This window comes from Heterodontus francisci, chromosome 1 (assembly GCF_036365525.1).
Source record: "Heterodontus francisci isolate sHetFra1 chromosome 1, sHetFra1.hap1, whole genome shotgun sequence".
Lineage (NCBI taxonomy): Eukaryota > Metazoa > Chordata > Chondrichthyes > Heterodontiformes > Heterodontidae > Heterodontus > Heterodontus francisci.
This window is the reverse complement of record NC_090371.1, coordinates 86,730,116-86,749,709: the sequence shown is the minus strand read 5'-3', so window position 1 is coordinate 86,749,709 and position 19,594 is coordinate 86,730,116. Positions and strand designations below refer to the sequence as shown.

Below are 19,594 nucleotides of genomic sequence, written 5' to 3'. Positions count from 1 at the left end.
ATTCAGAAAAACCCAGGTTGCCAAGCAGGTTTGTCATGTGACCAACTGGTCTGACCACGTCTTGTATTGTATTACCTTTGCAGTCTCTGGAATACTCCTCTTACACACAATACCTGGTGATTAAGGTCCATTGTGGGTTGAATGTGTCAGGGAATGGTCCTTTCCCCTTCCAGTCACTGTCTGTTAATATGCAAATGTCTTTTCCAGCCACGGCTGATCTGTTTAACAAGTCCTTTCTTCACTCCAGTAACAGTTTAATATCAATATTCACAACAAAATTAATGTGCCTCATTCTTGGCAGGTGAGGGCCTAGCATGACATACTATAATAGATTCATTTGTTGTAGTTTGTGAGATTGAGCAATGGCAGTATCATTTCCCCTACATAAGTCATTTAATTCCAAAGTAATTAATTGTATGAGATTTTCTTTTAGATACATCTGAATCGTATGATCAGCACTCTATTATTGCAAGTCTTCAATTTTTGTCTTTAAAATGTTCCAAAAAGGCCTTTCCCCAAACTGGTATAAACTTTCCATTTAAAATACAAATCACCTTTATGGCTTCTAAGGGTGCTTGACCACAACTGCTGTATTATGAGCAGTGTGTATATGTGCTCATTCAAAGCCAAGTTGAAACTACCCAATCATATTTTATTTAAAGACTTTGTAGATGCCAGAGTGAGGACACTGTCCTGTCATCAGTCTTGTCTGTTTTGAACTTGTTCCAGAAGTGAAAAGTATAATGTTCTAATTCACTGCACCACTTGGATCTTTAGGGAATCTGCCCATTTGAAATACTGCTATTACATCGTATTCTGAAGTTGAATTAAGATTTTATGCCACCATGGTTGAACTCTGTAGGGATTTATAGTCTCTACAGAAAATCAGTAGCTCCTATTTGTGCTAACTGAGGCAATTCAAGTCCAGCACACATGTTTTGACAGAGGTGTTGTGGGGGTTAGGGCGTGGTGGTGGTGTTCACTCTCAGTACCCTTTACTTTCACTGCTGAAGGAATTATTTTATTAGATTCAAATAAACTTGCAAGATTTATGCATGTAATTGATCTTTTTGTTTTAAGTTTAGTTTCGAATAAATTATTAGAAATTTAGAAATTTCTAATTATGTTGGTCCTTAAGTAGAAAATATTATTCTGATCATATTTTGAAAATTTTATGTGCTATATGACATTTTCTTAATTTTGATGTCTTTTCCCCCCTTTTAACTACAAATATATTTTCACATTCTGAAATTCTAATTCCACAAATCTTTTTTATTCTTTCATGGGATGTGGGCATCGCTGGCAAGGCCAGCATTTGTTGCTCATCCTGACTTGCCCTTGAACTGAGTGGCTTGTTCGGCCATTTCAGAGGGCAGTTAAGAGTCAATCACATTGCAGTGGGTCTGGAGTCACATGTAGGCCAGACCAGGTAAGGACGACAGATTTCCTTCCCTAAAGGACATTTTGTCCTTGCATATTAAACTCTAATAAAAATTAATTTATTTTTCCAGTGCTGCAGGGTCCTGGGACTAAAGTGAAAAAAAGTCGCACTTATTTAAGCAAATTACATGCTCCAGTGATGGTGGAAGTTACTCTGCATCCAGTTCGTATCCGCGGTTGTGAAGATGGAAGATTTGCCAAAATAGCTGACGCAAACACTAAAACCATTTGGAATCTCTTTTACCAAGAAAGGTGCATGGCACAGCTTATCCCCAGACGAGAAGATCATCAGAATAGTGGAATGGTAAGTTTAACCAGGCAAACTGAGCAGCCTACAAAAGCAAAATACTGCAGATGCTGGAAATCAGACAAAAAAAGCAGAAAATGCTGGAAATACTCAGCAGGTCTGACAGTAGCTGTGAAGAGAGAATCAGAGTTAACATTTCAGGTCAGTGACCTTTTATCACAACAGAGGATGAACATCTGATGAACGTTCCTAGACTTGAAACTTTAACTCTGTTTTTCTCTCCACAGATGCTGCCAACTCTGCTGCATATTTCCAATAGTTTCTGTTTTTATAACTGAGCAGTTTACTGTTCACATAGAGCACTGATTCAGTATGTTGCCAAATATAATTCTATTGATCAAAATACATTATAGAATTAGCAGGAAATTTTATGTACAAGATCAGCTGGGTGATTGGCACTATTTCCTTGTCCTAAATTTAAAAACATTTGCACTGAAGACGTGCCTTAGTAGCATGTGGTGATGTAAAGTATTGTGCACAAATTGATTTGAAGTTCAAGAGGTATCTGGCAGTCTGTATTGCTGTCTTATCATACATTATAATTACATTCGTGCTGAGTGTATGACCGTTTAAAAAAAAAAAATCTGTTCAGAAGTGGCCAATTTTGAGGCTCATATATGTGACTCGCATTTCTTTTGAAATGAACTTGCTAATTAGTGCCATTTTGACAACTGAGATTGTTTTCACATATTGGTGAATTGGAATCGACAATGAGATTTAGCATTATCACAAGAAAAATGAAGGAGGAATGGCCCCACCATTACCTATCCCGCTACCACTGAAATCACTGTGCCTTTGCCTCCAGACTTCACTTTTCCAAAAGCAAAATACTGCGGATGCTGGAATTCTGAAATATCCTGACCATGACCTTTTGGTCAGCTATGTGGCCTTGTCCAATCTACACCTTCTCCTTTGTTATCTCGTGCCCCACCCCCGCCTTACTTGCTTATAACCTTTGACATTTCTAATATTTGCTAGTTCCGAAGAAGGGTCACTGACCCGAAACGTTAACTCTGCTTCTCTTTCCACAGATGCTGCCAGACCTGCTGAGTGAATCCAGCATTTCTTGTTTTTGTTTCACTTTTCCAATGTCCTCCTTGTCAGTTTACCATGCTGTACCAATCGCAAACTCCAAATTATCCAAACCTTCTGTGCACCTATTAGCTTTGACCTTACTGACCTCCACTGGCTTTCGAGCCTGCATAGCACTGAATTCTTAAGTCTTGTTTACCAGTTTTTCACCCCTACCATTGTTGGGTGGAGAATGTTTGGAAATCCTGATGTTCAGTTGAATCATGACAGTATGGGGCATGCTTGATGGACCAGCTGGTCATTTTCTGTTATTTTTGGAAGCGTCTTTGCAACCTACTGTGGCCCAAGTCTCAGCCCATACCTTTTGATTCCCCAACTCTGGCCTCCTGTTAATTTTCTCCTTCCTCTTTTCTCCACTTTAGTATTTATGACTGAGCCCTACTCTTTGCAGATTCTTCCCTGGCTCTCTCCACTTTTTCTAATTCTCCCAACCATTAAGTACAGTCAAAGCCTCTTTTTGACCATGTCTTCAATCATTTTTCCCAAAGCTGTCTTCATTGTATGCTATATAAATGCAAGCTGTTGTATTGTAACATTTTTAGATTTCTTTTTGTGGGGGTTGTGGGAAATGTTATCTGAATTGTACTACAGTCAGCATAATTTGTTTTAAATGCTTTAAGGGCTTCAGCCCATTGGCATAAGATCTCCTGCTGCAGTTAATATACAATGGTCAGGAATTTAACTTTGTTTTGCAGTTCTAATTTCTTTTACATTTTTGTTCTTGTCTGAAATTAGACAGGCACTCTTAAAAGCCGCTTAATCATAATCTTTGCTATGGAGCTCCAGAAATAGAAGTTATCAATTAGTCTGCTGAAAACAAATTCCAGTTCCAATTTAAATGTAAATGTGACAGCACTGATTAATTGGACACAATGTCAAGTTGTGTAGAAGTACTGCAGTTATCTTTTTATTGCGAATCTTTTTGCAATATGTTAGTACCATTCCATGCAGAGAATATAAAATCAGGCCAACCTCTTTCTCTGAGTTGGTCAGAGGCCAAATAGACTAAACTTGTTTTCAACTTCACTTACTCTCAAATTTCAAGTTGCTGGATAGTCCTGCCTATAAAATGCTGTCATTCTGTTAATTTTCTCGACCTTATTTTAGTATTTGGGAACCATTTTTTGCTCTTGTTCATTTTCTGAATCACTTCCTACTTTTATAAATGACTCGCGGTGTTCTGAACCATTTAACCCATAATGGTGAAAAATACAAATTAGTATGTTTGCCTTTCAATAGATGGACTTTTGGTTATAGATGGTCAGAGCCACTGGTCTTTGCAATTCTTTCAGTTTCCAGTAAATAGCTCTAAGAACAAGGATTTGACAGCACTTTAAATAAGTAATTACAGCATGACTCAATGACTGCTGCTCAAATTCTATTTGTGGTGCTCTTCCAAAATTCTGATTGAATGATGTGGTGCATTTTTGGCATTCTATTGCTATTTTGGACCTCTTGCATCTCTAATCTCCTCTCTATTAACCTGTTAGCAAATTCCTATGCTCCATCCAGAGTTCTTACTCCTTCACTTTTCCTCTGTAGATTTTGAATTGTTTCATTTTACCCGCTTTTATTGTCTCATTAATTGCTTCATAAATTATCTGACTATCTACAAATGAAAAAATCTGTGGGATCAGAGATTATAGGAAAAAAGAGTGAGTGTTGGTAGTATCTGTGCTGTTAAACTGTAATGTTCTCTGTCAAAGGTAGCAGACACGGTTTGACTAGTAGATAGATGAATATTGAATTTTACTTGATTATGTTTGGAGACTAGGGACTATTTATGAAAGGTCTCTGTCTTGAATGCGAATCACCCTTTCAATTCCCCCTTTCTATTTTTTGCCTGAGAGAGCAAGCAAATGGACTACTCCTGGTTTTATGCTAATTACGTGATGTATTGCAACTGACAGAGTTTTCTCCTCTTTTCTGTTGGCAGGGCCTTGTCATTGCCACAGGATTGAGTTGAGGAACTCTGGTTATTGACTTGTTTGTTTCTTTTAATCTAATTAGAAATTGACTAGCAGTTAACCTGGGACGATACTGACAAATTGACCAGCAATGGTACAGAATTTCACTGATTTAGAGGTGGAGCAATAACTTAATCTGTCATTGAAAGGTGGAGGAAAATTCCTTCTATGAAGACTTAAATGCATGTGAGAGCAGCAGTGAGAAGAAGATCCCAAACAATGTAGGTGCGAGAACACAGCCCTGTTTCACACAACTCAGGATAGGAAAGGGTCTGATGAGGCACAGCTATGCTGAATTGTGCCTTTCATATTGTCATGGAATGAGGTGATGGTACTTAGTAGCTTTGGTGGACATCTGATCTTTGCTAATAGTCTGAAAGGACCACGCCTGCTGGCGAGGTCAAAGGCTTTGGTGAGATCTCACAGCTCCAGGGACCCAGGTTTAATTCTGGGTACTGCCTGTGCGGAGTTTGCAAGTTCTCCCTGTGACCGCGTGAGTTTTCGCCGGGTGCTCCAGTTTCCTCCCACCGCCAAAGACTTGCAGGTGATAGGTAAATTGGCCATTGTAAATTGCCCCTAGTGTAGGTAGGTGATAGGGAATATGGGATTACTGCAGGGTTAATATAAATGGGTGGTTGTTGGTCGGCACAGACTCGGTGGGCCGAAGGGCCTGTTTCAGTGCCGTATCTCTAAATAAAAAATTAAAAAAAAATCTATGAAGGCAACGTGGAGGGGCATCCATTGTTCGCGGCATTTCTCCTTAGTTGGCGAAGGGAGAACAGTATGCCAATGGTGGACCTCTCTGCTCGAAAGCCGCACTGTGCCTCAGGGTAAACACGCTCAGCCAGCTTCTGGAGTCTGTTTAAAACGATTAGAGCGAAGGTTTTCCCCACTATGCTGAGCAGGGAGATTCCACGGTAGTTGTTGCAGTCACTGCGGTCACCCTTGTTCTTATAGAGGGTGATGATATTGGCATCACGCATGTCCTGTAGTACTGCTCCCTCATCCCAGCACAGGCAAAACAGTTCATGGAGTGCTGAGAGTATAACAGGCTTGGTACTCTTGATTATTTCAGGGGTAATGCTGTCCTTTCCAGGGGCTTTTCCACTGGCTAGAGCATTGATGGCATTACTGAGTTCCGATTTAGTTGGCATTGTACAGCGAGCTTGTCACTGGTATCAGACCCACCGGCCATCCATGTCTCTGCTTTAAAGATGTCTGCAAACGCGACATGAAGTCCTGTGACATTGACCACAAGTCGTGGGAGTCAGTTGCCAGCGATCACCCAAGCTGGCGGACAGCTATAAAAGCAGGGCTAAAGAGAGGCGAGTCGAAGAGACTTAGCAGTTGGCAGGAAAAAAGACAGAAGTGTAAGGAGAGAGACAACTGTGTAACAGCCCCGACAGCCAATTTTATCTGCAGCGCCTGTGGAAGAGTCTGTCACTCTAGAATTGGCCTTTATAGCCACTCCAGGCGCTGCTCCACAAACCACTGACCACCTCTAGGCGCTTACTCATTGTCTCTCGAGACAAGGAGGCCAAAGAAGAATTGAAAGGTATTTAAACTCAAAACAGGCGGAGTCTTGTGTCATCTCTTGATAACACTGATGTGAGGAAGAAGGTTCAGCGTATATGCAAGATTAGATTTTACCAGAAAAAAATGAACATTATGTTCTCTTATGTTCGCATTGGTTCTTTCTAATATTTATACAGTCATAGAGTCGTACAGCATAGAAACAGGCCCTTCGGCCCACCGCATCCATGCCGACCATAATGCTTATCTTAGTTAGTTAGTTAGAGATACAGCACTGAAACAGGCCCTTCGGCCCACTGAGTCTGTGCTGACCATCAGCCACCCATTTATACTATTCCTACACTAATTCCATATTCCTACCACATCCCCACCTGTCCCTATATTTCCCTACCACCTACCTATACTAGGGGCAATTTATAATGGCCAATTTACCTATCAACCTGCAAGTCTTTGGCATGTGGGAGGAAACTGGAGCACCCGGAGGAAACCCACGCAGACACAGGGAGAACTTGCAAACTCCAGACAGGCAGTACCCAGAATTGAACCCGGGTCGCTGGAGCTGTGAGGCTGCGGTGCTAACCACTGCCCCACCTGCCTGCATTAATTCCATATCCCTCTATGCCTTTCTCATTCAAGTACCTGTCCAGGTGCCTCTTAAATGTTGCTACTTTTTCTGCCTCCACCACCTCCTCTGGCAGCTCATTCCAGATACCCACTATTCTTTGTGTGTAAAATTTACCCCTTTGATCCCCTTTAAACCTCCTCCCTCTCACCTTAAATCTATGCCCTCTAGTTTTAGTCACCCCTACCATGGGAAACAGATTCTGGCTATCTACCCTATCTATGCCTCTCATAATTTTATATACCTCTATCATGTCCCCTCTCAGCTTCCTTCGCTCCAGGGAAAACAGACTCAGCCTGTCCAATCTCTCTTTATAACTGAAGCCCTCCAAACCAGGCAACATCCTTGTGAATCTTTTCTGCACCCTCTCTAGCTTAGTCACATCGTGAATGGTTTGTGAAATCTCTAGCTGAGGAAAATGTTTGCTTGTTTTTTAGATGTAAATCTCCCTCCCTTTGTGGATTGCAATGAATTAATAATATCAAACAGCTGGACAGTTACTCATTTTAGTTTGCTAAAAAATTGCCTTACTCAGGTTATTGTGTGACATTTACTTTTTTTTTTAATGTGGTGGGGAGGCGTAATGTGAGATTTATTGGAAGATTTCAAAACTTTGTTTTGAAACTAGTACCCAGAAATGGAATTGTATCTGGAACCAAGATGGCAATTAGCAAATATGTCTGTGGTGTGAGTCAGCACATTACAGTATAGAAGATCTATTTATGGAATGTCATCATCAACGAGGGACAGATGTAGCAGAGGGCATAATTTAAGTTGTGTTCCAAAAAGTAATACTTTTTTTGCTGTAAGTCCCATTCTGAAAATCGATGTACTTCTATTTTATACAACACTTCTAGAATTATAAATATAATTTTGATTCTTAGGAGTATCATCTAACAGTTCATGAGTGGAAATTATGACTAAGTATTAAAGTTGAAAACAAAGGCTCTTACGCAAGCTATACATGGAGTAATAGTGTTGCAAAGCTGTAGCATAATCCAGGGTATTGGAGGATGTTTTCTAAATCACTTCAGCTTTATTGTTGCACTTCCTAATTTTCTGAATTTATCTTTATATTTCTAGCTGCCTTCCACCCAAAATTTGTTCCCTTTTTCTTTCCTTATACATGATTGGGAACAGTTCCGTGGGTTCTTGCAGCCCGAGACAATTGAAGCGCCCATTCAACTTAGATGGCGTTGGCATACTAGTTGACCGTGGAATGCATTATAAAGTCTGAGCTGGTCCTACTATGACATTCACAGTAGAGAAAACCAGAAGAATATGCTACAATTGCACCATCCTATGTGGTCTTCCTCTTTCCTCTACTCTCCTGGTGTTAAAATGAAGATTCATTACCTGATCATCTCCTTTAACTCAACTTTATTTCCAGTCTTCCTTTTCCCTTACAATCTACAGGCCTTTAAACCCCAAGTTTGCCATCATCTAGCCACTATTTATTGATTTGACTTTACCTTGTTTTGTCCCTTGATCTTTTTGGAATTCTGGTGTACTATACTATGGGATATCTAGGTGTCTGTATTTTGAAGAACAGCAGCAGGAACCCTAGCTTTTTCCCTAACTCGTGGACTCAGAAGCCTTGTTAGAACTGCTTCTGTTGAGATCCGCAGCCCAGATTGAGAATGGAATTTGCAAGCTTCCTACATTGTGTTGGATGTATGCCATGCTTTTAAAAGTGTTTATCTTTCTAGTCTTTATGTTGTGGAAATTTTGTTATTGAATTCAGTATTGGAGTCTTCACTAGGTTTTGGCTTTGAAAATGTTTTTCAGTTGCATTCATTAATTTCTCTTCAAAGTTGCTTTTTCTTGAATGATAGCAAACAAGAGATATCCAAGGCTCAATTGTGCTTGTGATAGTGTCAAGGAATGCTTCTTCAATATGCGGCGCAGTGGTTAGCACCGCAGCCTCACCGCTGCAACGACCCGGGTTCAGTTCTGGGTACTGCCTGTGCGGAGTTTGCACGTTCTCCCTGTGACCGGGTTTTCGCCGGGTGCTCCGGTTTCCTCCCACAGCCAAAGACTTGCAGGTTGATAGGTAAAATTGGCCATTGTAAATTACCCCGAGTGTCGGTAGGAGAATGGTGGGGATATGGTAGGGAATATGGGATTAATGTAGGATTAGTATAAATGGGTGGCTGTTGGTCGGCACAGACTCGGTGGGCCGAAGAGCCTGTTTCAGTGCTGTATAAATAAATTAAAAAAAAAAAAAATTTTTAAAGCCTCAGCCAGTTACTAAGAGCCTCAAAGCAGTTCGTTATAGCCATCGGCTTGAAAAAGTAGTTGCTGAAATGGAGTAAGACTCACATGGCAACCACTTAAAAGCCTACTTTTAAAGTGGGCAAACTTTTGAGAGATCATGAGAATAATTTTCACTTGTCCATGGGCAGAAAACTGTTAGTTGCATATGCATTTTGCACCCTGTCACTATCCCCTGCTTGTCCCTGAGTGCCTTATAATTTGCACCTACTTCCTCACAGAATATGGCATCATCCCTCCCACCATGAATAAAATCAACACCAAACTACTCCATTGCACTTGAAATGCTCTATTTCATATCTGGTTGTCTAAACTTGATGGAAGGAGAGCAACTGCAAGGGGAAAGGCTTACCAAGCAAACTTATGCCCATTTGCTCTTCCGTTAGTTGTAAGAGATGCATTTGCAGGTATTGTTCTTCAGTGGTTAGTGAAATCAGGAGACCACAGAAATCTGGCTTTAGTGCCCGATGGTCATCTATAGATGTCCTTTTAATTCTATTTTCAGTAGAGTTACATGATAAATTCCCTCATGTTTCGCTTAACTACATCTTAGCCAGGACTTGATTCATTAGATCATGAGGCTAAACAAGGAGGTACAGTGATTTTTTTTTTTTTATTTGTTTCATGCAATGTGGGTATCACTGGCCCACCCCTAATTACCCTTGAGAAGGTGGTGGCGAGCTGTCTCCTTGAACTGCTGCATGTAGACCATCTGGTCCAGGTACACACACACTGCTGTTAGGGAGGGAGTTCCAGGATTTGATCCAGCGACAGTGAAGGAACGGTGATATATTTCCAAGTCAGGATGGTGTGTGGCTTGGAGGGGAACTTGCAGATGGTGGTACTCCCACACGTCTGCTGCCCTTGTTCTTCTAGGTGGAACAGGGTGCGAGTTTTGAAGGTGCTGTCAAAGGAGGTCTGGGGAGTTGCTGTAGTGCATCTTGTACAGGGTACATTCATCGGTGGTGGAGGGAGTGAATGTTTGAGGTGGTGGATGGGTGCTGATCAAGCGGGCTGCTTTGTCCTGGATGGTGTCAAGCTTCCTGAGTGTTGTTGGAGTCAGACTTAATCCAGGCAAGTGGAGAATATTCCATCACACTCCTGACTTGTGCCTTGTAAATGGTGGACAGGCTTTAGGGAGTCAGGAGGTGGGTTGCTCATCCCAGAATTCCCAGCCTCTGACCTGCTGTAGTAACCACAGTATTTATATGGCTGCTCCAGTTCAGTTTCTGGTCAATGGTAGCCCCCAGGATGTTGATAGTGGGGGATTCAGCAATGGTAATGCCATTGAATGTCAAGGGAGATGGTTAGATTCTTTCGTTGGTGATCGGCATTGCCCGCCACTCGTGTGGCGTGAATGTTACTTGCCACTTATCAGCCCAAGCCTGGATGTTGTCCAGGTCTTGCCGCATATGGACGCAGACTGCTTCAGTATCTGAAAAGTTGAGAACTGCAAAAATACATGGATTGATTAAGCAAATGGATGAAATGCTGGCAGAGGTGATTTAATGCAACAAAATATGTATAAGTAGTGGATGGGATTGTAATAAAAGTGGGGAAGCGCATGGGTTTGGAAGAGGGATCCAATAAATGTAATGTCCAGGGCTGAAAGCAGTTCAGATAACATCCACAAAGATGATCTCTGTGTTCAGAAGAAAGACTGGAGAAACCTGGGCTTTTCAGCATCGAAACGGGTAACTCGCTGCCACATGGAGTGGTTGAACCAGATAGTATTGACACATTTAAGGGGAGTCTTGATGTACACATAAGGGAGATGAGAATATAAAGATATGGGGTGTGGTGGGAAGAGATAATTGGAGTGGGAGGGGACTTGTACTGTAAATTCTGTGTAATTCTATGTGACTGACAGGTGACCTTGTAGAAGTTCGAAATAATAAATAAATTAGAAACTAAATCGAGAAAATTACTTCAAACGAGATTATTTTATTTTATTTATTTTATTTAGAGATACAGCACTGAAACAGGCCCTTCGGCCCACCGAGTCTGTGCCGACCATTAACCACCCATTTATACTAATCCTATATTAATCCCATATTCCTACCCCTTCCCCACCTTTCCTCAATTCCCCTACCACCTGCCTATACTAGGGGCAATTTATAATGGCCAATTTACCTATCAACCTGCAAGTCTTTGGCTGTGGGAGGAAACCAGAGCACCCGGCGAAAACCCACGCGGTCATAGGGAGAACTTGCAAACTCCGCACAGGCAGTACCCAAAATTGAACGCGGGTTGCTGGAGCTGTGAGGCTGCGGTGCTAACCACTGCGCCACTGAGAATAGGACAAGGGGATGTGAATTCAAATATTTATAGGCAAACATTGAACTGATATCTGAAAATTATTCTTCACGCATGGAATGGTCTTCAGAGTAGAGCAGTGGAGTAAAAGTCTTAGATTTATTTAAACCATTGGATGCCACAATGGGGAGGAATAATTGTAGGGTCTTTCCGGATGAATGAACTAAAATGGACCAAATGAATATTCAGCATTCCTTAAACTGCTGTGTTCTCACAGTTCTGATGAAAGGTCAACCCGAAACATTAACTGTGTTTCTTTCTCCACAAATGCTGCTAACCAAGGGACAAGTGCGAGAAAAGGATTATTAGCTTGTACAAAACATCTGAACTGTATACAGTTCTGGGTACCATTTCGCATTGGGAATATTCTGGCCTTGGAGGATGCACAGAGATGCTGTAGAACAAAGGGACCTTGATTTCTGCTTATCCAAACCACTGCTGCCCATATGCCGTCCTACCCGTTCATCACTTCCAGTCCTTCAACTTAAAAATTCAAATCCCTCCATGACCTCACCCCTCCCTATTTCTGTAACCTCCTTCAGCTCTGCACTGCCCCCCAAACACTCTGTTCTCTTAAATCCAACATCTTATGCCTATGCTGTGTAATTCCTTTCCCAAACTTCTCTACCTTGCCAGCTTCCTTTCCTCTAAGACCCGACTAAAACCCCACCTCATTGACCAAGATTTTCCCTTATTTCTTTGTAATGCGTTTTTCTGCATTTAAGGCACTTTATAAACGCTTAGTGCTGCTGTCACCACCTTCTGTGTCAACTTCCTTTCTGACCCAAAAACTGAAGTTTTTTATTATCCATTCATGGGACGTGGGCGTCGCTGGCTAGGCCAGCATTTGTTGCCCAACCCTGATTGCCCTTGAGAAGGTGGTGGTGAGCTGTCTTCTTGAACCTCTGCAGTCCCTGTGGGGTAGTTACACCCACAGTGCTGTTAGGAAGGGAGGTACAGGATTTTGACCCAGCGACAGTGAAGGAACGGTGATGTAGTTCCAAGTCAGGATGGTGTGTGACTTGGAGGGGAACTTGCAGGTGATGGTGTTCCCATGCATTTGCTACCCTTGTCCTTCCAGTTGGTAGAGGTTGCAGGTTTGGAAGATGCAGTCTAAGGAGCCTCAGTGCATTGCTGCAGTGCATCTTGTAGATGGTACACACTGCTGCCACTGTGCGTCAGTAGTGAAGGGAATGCATATTTATGGATGGGGTGCCAATCAAGTGGGTTGCTTTATCCTGGATGGTGTTGTGCTTCTTGAGTGTTGGAGCTGCACCCATCCAGGCAAGTGGACAGTATTCCATCACATTCCTGACTTGTTCCTTGTAGATGGTGGACAGGCTTTGGGGAGTCAGGAGATGAGTTACTCGCCGCAGGATTCCTAGCCTCTGACCTGCTCTTGTAGCCACGGTATTTATATGGCTACTCCAGTTCAGTTTCTGGTCAATGGTAACCCCTAGGATGTTGATAGTGGGGGGACGCAGCAATGGTAATGCCATGGAATGTCAAAGGGAGATGGTTAGATTCTCTCTTGTTGGAGATGGTCATTGCCCGGCACTTGTGTGGCACGAATGTTACTTGCCACTTATCAGCCCAAGCCTGGATATTGTCCAGGTCTTGCTGCATTTCTGCAGGACTTTTTCAGTATCTGAGGAGTTGCGAATGGTGCGAATCTAACCATCTCCCCTTGACATTCAATGACATTACCATCGCTGAATTCCCCACTATCAACATCCGAGGGGCTACCATTGACCAGAAACTGAACTGGAGTCGCCATAAATACCGTGGCTACAAGAGCAGGTCAGAGGATAGGAATCCTGCCGCGTGTAACTCATCTCCCTCCCAAAGCCTGTCCACCATCTACAAGGCACAAGTCAGGAGTGTGATGGAATACTCTCCACTTGCCTGGATGGGCGCGGCTCCAACAACACTCAAGAAGCTCGACACCATCCAGGACAAAGCAGCCCGTTTGATTGACACCCCATCCACAAACATTCACTCCCTCCACCACCGACGCACAGTGGCAGCAGTGTGTACCATCTACAAGATACACTGCAGCAATGCCCCAAGGCTCCTCAGACAGCACCTTCCAAACCTGCAACCTCTACAACCTAGAAGGACAAGGGCAGCAAATGCATGGGAGCACCACCACCTGCAAGTTCCCCTCCAAGTCACACACCATCATGACTTGTAACTATATCACTGTTGCTTCACTGTCGCTGGGTCAAGATCCTGGAACTCCTTTCCTAACAGCACTGTGAGTGTACCTACCTCACATGGACCGCAGCGGTTCAAGAAGGCAGCTCACCACCACCTTCTCGAGGGCAATTGGGGATAGGTAATAAATGCTGGCCTAGCCAGCGACACCCATATCCCATGAAAGGATTTTTAAAAAAAATTTGTTTTCCAAATGTTGAAATATTGATGTAATAATGTTACGGAAACTGGAATGCTGCCTTATTATAGAAATTGTTCTTTCAGCATAGATGTGTAAGAAATCAATGCAATCCAACAGGAACCCAAAGCTTTTAGCAACTGAAATGAAAGGAAAGAGTGCAAATGGTAATTTGATTCATGAGACTTAATATACAATGTTAATTATGAAGGTAAATAGTTCTGTTGCTACTTTTTATAATTCAGAGAAATGTAAAGTACTGGGAAAAAGCATTTAGATGTTGAAAACCAGAGGTACAATGAAACACAACTTGTCCCAGGAAATTTAAAATAAGACCCAAGTATAATCTAAGTGGACAATATTAATTCATAAAATGTAGTCTGTTGACATGATGAAAAACCATTTCTGCAGTATTTAAAATCAAAGTAACCTGGTCAAAACCTAAATAGATTGATTTAAATATAGTCTTGGTAAAGATACTTAAACATAGATATTTGGGCACGGTTCACTTTCCTAAGCGTAATTGAAGTGAGCTTTGTGGTGAAGTACTGAAAGTCACAGGGTGTAATACCTGATGAATGCTATTTTTTATTGACCTGCTTTGTTTTCTCTTGTATATAAAAATAAATAGGCTGGGAACATCAGAGGTTCTGTCTGCCTTTTTTGTGTAATGGCACATGGTCCAGCATTGAAAATTAGAGCTGGTTCTGTGATGGAGGGTTGATTAGATAGTCCTGAGCCAAGACAGTCTGTAGTATTTTCAGGCATTGTTGTTGATTGACTTGCCAGCCTGCCCCATTAATGAGACCTGGAAGTGTAGGCCTCTCATTCAAGATTGGAATCCTTCCCACTCCAGTCCAGATCATCCTACAAGTCAGTGCCTCAAAATGGTGGGGTGGTTCTACTGGATGGTTAACTTTGTGCTTGGGGTCTTTTTACGTTTTATCTAAAACTAACCTGTGCTTTATTTCTCTGGGCATGCATATGTCAGATCATAGAAATCATAGAAAGTTTAAGGCACAGCAAGAGGCCACTTGGCCCATCGTGTCTGTGCCGGCCGAAAAACGATCCACCTATTCTAATCCCACCTTCCAGCATTTGGTCTGTAGCCCTGCAGCTTATGGCACTGGAGGTGAATATCCAGACTCCTTTTGAATGGGTTGAGGTCTCTGCCTTAACTACCCTTAACAAGCCAAAAGACTTGCAGGTTGGTAGGTAAATTGGCCATTATAAAATTGCCCCTAGTATAGGTAGGTGGTAGGGAAATATAGGGACAGGTGGGGATGTGGTAGGAATATGGGATTCGTGTAGGATTAGTATAAATGGGTGGTTGATGGTCAGCACAGACTCGGTGGGCCGAAGGGCCTGTTTCAGTGCTGTATCTCTAAACTAAACTTTCAGGCAATCAATTCTAGACCATCACACCCTCTGGGTGAAAAAGGCTTTCCTCATCTCCCCTCTAATTTTTCTACCAATCACTTTAAATCTGTGCCCCCTAGTCACTGACCTCTTTGCTAAGGTGAATAGGCCCTTCACCTCCACTCTATCCAGGCCCCTCAAAATTTTGTACATTTCAATCGGATCTCCCCTCAGCTTTCTCTGTTCCAATGAGAACAACCTATCCAATCTTTCCTCATAGCTGCATTTTTCCAGTCCTGGAAACATCCTCTTAAATCTCCTCTGTACCCTCGCTAGTGCAATTACATCCTTTCTGTAATGAGATGACCAGAACTGCACACAGTACCTCAAGTTGTGGCCTAACCAATGAGTTATACAGTTCTAGCATAACCTCCCTGCCCTTGTATTCTATACCTCGGCTAATAAAGGAAAGGATTCCATATGCTGCCTTAACCATCTTATTGACCTGTCCTACTACCTTCCGGGGTCTGTGGACATTCACTCCAAGGTCTCTTATTTCTTGTACACTTCTCAGTATTTTCCCATTAATCATGTATTCATTTGCCTTGTTTGACCTCACCAAATGCATCACCTCACATTTCTCCAAGTTGAATTCCATTTGTCACTTTTCTGCCCATCGACTAGACCAATATCGTCCTGCAGCTTGCAGCTATCCTCGCTATCTACCACATGGCCAATCTTTGTGCAATCTGCAAACTTCTTGATCATGCCCCCTACATTTACGTACAAATCGTTAATATACACCACAAAAAGCAGGAGACCCAATACGAAGCCCTGCGGAACGCCACTGGAAACAGTCGCTAAAACAGACGTCAACAAAGAACAGTACAGCACAGGAACAGGCCATTCGGCCCTCCAAACCTGCGCCGATCTTGATGCCTGTCTAAACTAAAACCTTCTGCACTTCCGGGGACCGTATCCCTCTATTCCCATCCTATTCATATATTTGTCAAGATGCCTCTTAAACGTCGCTATCGCACCTGCTTCCACCACCTCCCCCGGCAGCAAGTTCCAGGCACTCACCACCCTCTGTGTAAAGAACTTGCCTCGCACATCCCCTCTAAACTTTGCCCCTCGCACCTTAAACCTTTGTCCTCTAGTAACTGACTCTTCCACCCTGGGAAAAAGCTTCTGACTATCCACTCTGTCCATGCCACTCATAACTTTGTAAACCTCTATCATGTCGTCCCTCCACCTCCGTCGTTCCAGTGAAAACAATCCGAGTTTATCCAACCTCTCCTCATAGCTAATGCCCTCCAGACCAGGCAACATCCTGGTAAACCTCCTCTGTACCCTCTCCAAAGCCTCCACGTCTTCTGGTAGTGTGGCGACCAGAATTGCACGCAATATTCTAAGTGTGGCCTAACTAAGGTTCTGTACAGCTGCAACATAACTTGCCAATTTTTATACTCTATGCCCTGACCGATGAAGGCAAGCATGCCGCATGCCTTCTTGACTACCTTATCCACCTGCGTTGCCACTTTCAGTGACCTGTGGACCTGTACACCCAGATCTCTCTGCCTGTCAATACTCCTAAGGGTTCTGCCATTTACTGTATACTTCCCACCTGTATTAGAGCTTCCAAAATGCATTACCTCACACTTGTCCGGATTAAACTCCATCTGCCATTTCTCCACCCAAGTCTCCAACCAATCTATATCCTGCTGTATCCTCTGACAATCCTCATCACTATCCGCAACTCCACCAACCTTTGTGTCGTCCGCAAGCTTACTAATTAGACCAGCTACAAAGAGCAAAGGTCCCAGCACTGATCCCTGCGGAACACCACTAGTCACATCCCTCCATTCAGAAAAGCACCCTTCCACTGCTACCCTCTGTCTTCTATGACTGAGCCAGTTCTGTATACATCTTGCCATCTCACCTCTGATCCCTTGTGTCTTCACCTTTTGTACCAGTCTGCTATGAGGGATCTTGTCAAAGGCTTTACTGAAGTCCATATAGACAACATTCACTGCCCTTCCTTCATCAATCATCTTCGTCACTTCCTCAAAAGACTCAATCAAGTTAGTGAGACACGACCTCCCCTTCACAAAACCATGCTGCATCTCGCTAATAAGTTCATTTGTTTCCAAATGGGAGTAAATCCTGTCCCGAAGAATCCTCTCTAATAATTTCCCTACCACTGACGTAAGGCTCACCGGCCTATAATTTCCTGGATTATCCTTGCTACCCTCCTTAAACAAAGGAACAACATTGGCTATTCTCCAGTCCTCTGGGACCTCACCTGTAGCCAATGAGGATACAAAGATTTCTGTCAAGGCCCCAGATATTTCTTCCCTTGCCTCCCTCATTATTCTGGGGTAGATCCCATCAGGCCCTGGGGACTTATCTACCTTAATGCTTTGCAAGACGCCCAACACCTCCTCCTTTTTGATAACGACATGACCCAAACTATCTGCACTCCCTTCCCTAGGCTCATCATCCACCAAGTCCTTCTCTTTGGTGAATACTGATGCAAAGTACTCATTTAGTACCTCGCCCATTTCCTCTGGCTCCACACATAGATTCCCTCCTCTGTCCTTGAGTGGGCCAACCCTTTCCCTGGTTATCCTCTTGCTCTTTATATCCGTATAAAAAGCCTTGGGATTCTCCTTAATCCTGTTTGCAAATGACTTTTCATGACCCCTTTTAGCCCTCCTGATTCCTTGCTTAAGTTCCTTCCTACTGTCTTTATATTCCTCAAGGGCTTCGTCTGTTCCCAGCCTTCTGGCTCTTACGAATGCTTCCTTTTTCTTCTTGACAATTACCCTTTATTTCCTGCCACTGAGCCAATTTTGTATCCACCTTGCTGCATATTTTTTTTAACCCATCTGCCATGTGGGACCTTGTCAAAAGCCTTGCTAAAATCCATGTGGACCACATCAACTGCACTACCCTCATCTATCTTCCTTGTGACTTCTTCAAAAAATTCGATCAAGTTGGTCAAATGAGATCTTCCTTTAACAAATCTGTGCTATCCTTGATTAAGCTGTGCCTTTCTAAGTGACAGTTTATCCTGTCTCTTCAAATAGATTCCAATAATTTGCTCACTACTGAGGTTAGACTGACTGGCCTGTAATTATTAGGTCTATCCTTCGCTCCCTTTTTAACCAGAAGCAACATCAGCAAGTCTCCAATCCTCTGGCACCACACCTGTATCCAGTGAGGACTGGAAAATGGTCATACCCTCTGCTATTTCCTCTTTTCCTTCTTTTGACAGCCTAGGATACATTTCATCTGGCCCTGGTGATTTGTCAACTTTCAAGGATGCTAATCCCATTAATACTTGCTCTCTCCCTATATTTATCACATCCAATACTTCACACCCTCCTTAACTACAATATCTGTATCGTTCCCCTCTTTTGTGAAGACAGATGCAAAGTACTCATTAAGAACCATACCAATATCTTCTACTCCTACACATAGTTTACCTTTTTGGTCTTTTATGGGCCCTACTCTCTCCTTAGTTATCCTCTTACTCTTAATGTATTGATAAAACATCTTTGGGTTCACCTTGATTTTTCTTGCCAATATTCTTTCATGCCCTCTCTTTGCTTTCCTAATTTCCTTTTTGATTTTACTCCTCCACTTTCTATACTGCACTCGGCTTACTGTAGTATTGAGCTCTCAGGGTCAAACATAAGCTTTCCTTTTCTGCCTTATCTTACCCTGTAAGCTCCTTGACATCCATGGGGCTCAGATTTGACCACCTCACCGTTTTTCTTTGTGGGAACATGTTTACCCTGAATCCCTTGAATCTACCCTTTTAATGCTTCCCACTGTTCTGACACTGATTTACCTTCAAGTACACTTTCGCTAAATCACGCCTCCGTTTAGTAAAATTGGCCTTGCCCCAATTGAGAACTCTAACTCCTGTTCTATCACTGTCCTTTACCATAATTATGTTAAAACTGACTGAATTATGATCACTACCACCAAAATGCTTCCCCACTGCCACTCCTTCCACCCGCCTATATTCATTTTTTAAAATATTTCGAAAAAAATTTTCATTCATGGGATGTGGGCGTCGCTGGCCAGGCCAGCATTTATTGCCCATCCCTAATTGCCCTCAAGAAGGTGGTGCTGAGCTGCCTTCTTGAACCGCTGCAGTCCATGTGGGATAGGTACACCCACAGTGCTGTTAGGAAAGGAGTTCCAGGATTTTGACCCAGCGACAGTGAAGGAACGGCGATATAGTTCCAAGTCAGGATGGTGTGTGACTTGGAGGG

The 19,594-nt window shown here is 42.7% G+C and overlaps 1 protein-coding gene across 6 annotated transcripts in view; it reads left to right on the top strand.

Moving 5' to 3' along the window:
- Window positions 1-19,594, top strand: part of LOC137370556 (atos homolog protein B) — a 172,057-nt gene that overhangs the window by 95,545 nt on the left and 56,918 nt on the right. For 5 of the 6 annotated variants that reach the window (XM_068032724.1, XM_068032725.1, XM_068032726.1 and 2 more), the window contains exon 3: window positions 1,512-1,744. The exons of the other annotated variant lie outside the window; for it this stretch is intronic. The gene's annotated coding sequence lies outside the window, so the exon portion shown is untranslated. The remainder of the gene's footprint in view (window positions 1-1,511; window positions 1,745-19,594) is intronic. 6 annotated transcript variants of the gene reach the window in all.